This window comes from Vicugna pacos, unplaced genomic scaffold, assembly GCF_048564905.1.
Source record: "Vicugna pacos unplaced genomic scaffold, VicPac4 scaffold_5, whole genome shotgun sequence".
Taxonomy (NCBI): domain Eukaryota; kingdom Metazoa; phylum Chordata; class Mammalia; order Artiodactyla; family Camelidae; genus Vicugna; species Vicugna pacos.
The window spans coordinates 980896-985807 of record NW_027328726.1 but is presented as its reverse complement, the minus strand read 5'-3'; positions in this window follow the sequence as shown (position 1 = coordinate 985807).

Genomic DNA, 4912 nt, shown 5'->3' with positions numbered 1-4912 from the left:
CATACTTACTTACTTACATACGTACGTACGTACATACATACATACATACGTATGTGCATACATACATATATACATACAAGTAAAATAAAATAAAATAAAATAAAATAAAATAAAATAAAACAAAACAAAACAAAACAAAACAAAACAAAACAAAACAAAACAAAAGGATGCTGTGAGGAGAAAGTGTCTGTTTCTGGCTAGGACCAAATCGTGTCCGTACGTGGACCGGTTGGGAAACACTTGTGTCCCAGATGGTTCACCGTGACTTCCTCGTGAACATTTGCTGTGACCGATTCGGGCTTGCTTCGGAATAGTCACGGTCTCCGGAATAGTCACGGTCTCGTTCTGAGGAACGTCTCCTGGAAAGCATGTGGAGACCATCTTCGTCTGCCGTCCTTAGGAAACGTTCCAGCAGAGCGGGTGTCCGAGAGCCTCTAGGGGCGATGGCTATGCTTAATGGACTTCTGTCCATCTTCAGGCCGAATTTCGTGGAAGCATGCTGATCTGGCCAGCTGACAAGTCTGAATGGGGGTGATTTTTGGTAGAAATGCGCGTCCTTGGAGAGACCAGGGGAAGGGGAGCATGTCTCAGTGGAAACTCTCGTACAGCGTGATAGAGATGAGAATGCGGTTCTGTGTCATCATCTTTGCGTGCTTCCCGCCACCCTCCCCCTCCCCACCCCGCCCTGCCTTCCACTGATACGCTGGGCCACGTCACGCGTGCTTCGAGTTTTCTCCGATAGTTGGCCAACGCTCTTCCGACTCCCGTTGCCCATGGTTCTCCCGCTTTGGACTTGGCATCCTCGAGAACCAAAGCCGCCCTTTCCCTGAAGCCCCGCCGAGCCGGACTGAGCAGCTGGACATCTGCTGGAGAGAGATCACTGCCGTGTCCCCTCTCGAGACCCTCCTCCTGCCCATTGCTGTGGAGGCCGCTTGGAAAGTGGACCTGAACCCGCATGCGTTTTTCAGGCCGCCCGAGCCTCTTCGAGCCCGACGCCTAGACATCTTCCAGAGTGGTGGCGCTCCGGACTCACACCCGGGGTTTTCTCGTTGGCTTCGGCCACGGACCTTTGTCTTCCTGGAACGAAAGACCAGACCGGTTTCATCAGGTGGAACCATCTGCCTGGTGGCGGGACTGTCGTGGAGCCCTATGGACCACCCCGAAATGTATGTGCAGCCCAAGGGTGATCTCTCCAGCTGAACAACCATCGAGGCCCAAAAGGATCCCCCCCCGCCCCCGCCCCGGGAAGAAAGAAACTTTGACCTTGACCCTTAGCTGCCCGAATGAGAATTTGGATCGGGGTTGGGTAGGGTGATAGAGATCTCCCTTGGCCCAGTTCCCGTGCGCAGGACTTTCAATGACTGTGTCTTCCTGAAAGGACACCCGCCCCCTGACCATGCTGTCTCGTCATCAGTTTGTTTCCACGAGGGATGAAGTGTCATTGTGTGCACGGCAAAGTTGGCCGCTGCCTGTTCGGTCCGCCATCGCTCCGTAAAGGACCGAGGAAGTGTGCGTCGTGACCAGTGACAGATTTCGGAGCCCGTGGGTGGTGGACGGGTGTGTATCTGTTATCCAGGTCACGCGCGACGCGGTGTGTCGTGGTGTGGCCCGCCCGGCCACCCCACCTCCCTTCCCCCATGGAAAATCAAGAGAGAGTATTGCCCGAGACAGACGAAAGTGCAGCCACGAAACCTAAAAGGATGACCCTGGATGTCAACTTGGAGGTGGCTAGGAGACGGCTGAGCATGCATAGGACCACACTGCCACCGTGTGGGATGCTGCACATGTGTCGCCGTCGTGGTTTTCAGCTCCTCCACCTATTGCCCTCACCTACATCCACTCTTTATCTCACTGAACTCTTTTTGAACTCTTTTTTTTTTTTTTGGGGGAAGACAGTGAGAATTTTCTCTCTCTCTCTCTCTCCCTCCCTCTCTCTCTCTCTCTCTCTCTCTCTCTCTCTCTCTCTCTCTCTCTCTCTCTCTCTCTCTCTCTCCTACTCTCTCTCATAATTGACCTGACAATAGGATGTCAGTTTTCACGTGTCCAACATAGCGATTCGGGATTCTTCCATGTTCCACGATGATCACCGCGATGAGTCTGGTTACGGATCCGTCACCGGACAGCGTCATGACAATAGTATGGATTGACTCGACTCGCCCTGCTGTCCATGACAACCCGTGATTAATGTATTTAATAATTGGAGATAACTGGAAGCTTGTACTTATTCCTCTCCCTCACCCATTGCACTCATTGTTCCTTCTTGGTATCCATGAGCCTGTTTCAGCTTCCTTGCATGTGTTCCTGCGTATTGTCTTGGGGATTCTGCCTCGAAGTGACAACATCCCTCTTGGACTTAGGTCACTTGGTTAACATCATCCCCTCAAGGTGTAGGTCTCTCCAGACCACGTGACACTGTCCATTCGTCCATCCGCGGGCCCTTAGTGGAACTGCCGGGTCTTCCAGGAGTTTCCTGTGGGATGTTTTGAGGGACTTCTGTCCTGTATTCCCTAATGGCTTTCCTCCACCTCCGTTTTGCCCTCTCCCCCTCGCCCCCACCGCCAACCCCTGTTCCGTGTTGCCTTCTGTCTTCTGTCGGAGAGCGGATTCTGTCAGGTATGAGTCCATAGCTCTGTGTCCGCCCGCCAGCCCGCCCACCCGGCCCCATCGAACGGTGGTCTCTATCACATGTTCCGTCAGAAGCAGGCACTTTCTGCTTGTTTTTGGAACTTGCTGTCGTGATTCCAGGTTCTGGGCCTGTCTGGATATCTCTTACAAACAGAAATGCGTGCGTTTTCCCCCTTTTTAAATTGTTTTTGTTTACTTATTTATGTATTTACTTGCTTACTTATTTACATATATTTATTTATTTAGGCTTTTTTTTGTTGTTGTTGTTCTTGTTGCTGTTGTTGTTTTTGGTTGTTGTTTGCTTATTCGGGGAGGGGAGGTAATTCGTTTCTTTTGCTGGTTTGTTGCCTGACTTAGTGATTGCCTGACTCACCGACTTCCTTATTTACTTGAACGGAGGTCCTGAAGATCGAACCCTGGACCTTGCGCGTGCTGGACAGGCACTCTGCCGCTGAGTTCTACACACCATCCTCCCCCGCCCCCGCCCCTTCCCCATTTGGATACAAAATAATTTTTTTTTTCTTTTAAACTGAAAAAGTCAGTTTGGGTCTCCTGCCCGTGTTTCATCATTGGTTTGTTGGCTTCTAGGAGGTGGAGTTGACCGAGTTCTTGGACTGTTTAGGAGAGGAACCCCTGATGGGCTGTGGTGGTGCTTTTTCTACATTTTTGTTTGTTTGTTTGTTTGTTGTTGTTGTTGTTTTTTGTTAAAACCCCAGAGTAAGTTCTACAACTTGATTTCCCTTTGGTGGTGGGTTTTGTCGTTTGTTTTCATGTTTTTTTTTTTTTTCCACATGGGGCTACAGTTTCCTTGTCCACGTGTGACTGTGTGTCAAACACACACACCGACACACACACACAGACACAGACACGGGCACACATGCACACACAGACACGCGGATGCCCATGCACAGTGTTGTTCTGTGTAGATGCACTGAACCTCGATTTACCGAGCGGGTGGCTATCGACTCGCCCCCCCCCCCAACCGCCGCCCGCATTTTTTTGTTTTTCCTCCTCCTCCCTGTGGTTGTGGTCAGCCGTGCTGACGTCCGTGTTCTCACGACCGACCGCGAGTGCGTTTTCCCCACGCGCCCATTTGTTGTCTTTGGGCTTTGTCGCGATCTGTGCCAAGATCGATTTTTCTTTCCACTTCGATGGGGTTGACGGTCTTCATCCTTTCTTTTCTAGCTTCTGGGCTTTGCCTGTCTGCTTTCAAAAGACCTCCTGCATTCGAGAGGACGGACTCCAAAGCCGATTCCTGCGTTGTTCTCGGAGCGCTCGCCTGGTTTCGGTTTGCCAGCCCCCGCCTTCCCTCCCTGTTTCCCTCCTCCCCTTCCCACCCCCCCCCCCCCGCCGCCGGGAACCCGGGATCTCGTCCTGGTCGCTCTGGGCCACCCGCCGGCGTGTCCGTGTGATCTCCCCCGCCCGGGGAATCGCGTGGGGAGCGCGTCCCCTTCGCGGCAGCCGCCCGCCCGGCCGGCCGTGTCTTGCCAAACCCCGGCTCCCTCCGTCCTCCCCGCCCTGATCTGCTGCCGGGGTGGGTCGCGTCGCGTCGCGTCGCCTCATGCCGCCGTGCCGTGCCGTGCCGTGCCGTGACGAGGGTGAGCGGGCTCCGAGGCGGACGCCACGGGGTCGCGCCGGCCGGCCGCCCGGCGCCTCAGCCCGGGACGGTCTCGGGCGTTTGGGCGGCCGGCGGTCGGGATCGGTTCCGGGGACGTTGGCGACGGCTGTCGGGCGCCATCTGGCTGCCGCTCTTGAGATCGTCCCTCTTCTCCCGAGCGTCGGCGACCTCGGCAAGGGATGGGGCTCGGCGGCGGGGCCCGAGGCAGACTTCGGGGAGGCTGGCGACACCGGCGGTGACAGTCCCCGTGGCGCTGAGCCGCGGGCGCGTCCTGCTCTCGGCGCAGATTGGACTCGCAGGCTGATGAGGGGGTGACTGTCGCCGCGCTCCCGGGATCTCGTGTGTAGGGGGAAGCCGTGTGGCCTGGCCTGGTCGACCAGCATCCGCCTGTGCCCCTGCAGCCGCGGGGACCGACCCGAGCCGATCGGACACGGCCTGCGCCGTGCCGCCGCGGGGGAAAGGGACGGGGTGTCCCGCGCCCGGGCCGCCGGCGGCTAGGTGGTCCGGCCCTCGTCTGTGTCCCTTGGACGACTGCTCCCGAGGCGAGGAGCGGCCCGGGCCCAGTGCGGTGAGGCCGGGGACGGGCGCGCTGGGGTTCCCGGTCGTCGGAGGCGCCTCCTTGGATGAAATGTTTTCTGAGTCCCGATGGACCCGGAGACGTGGCTGGGC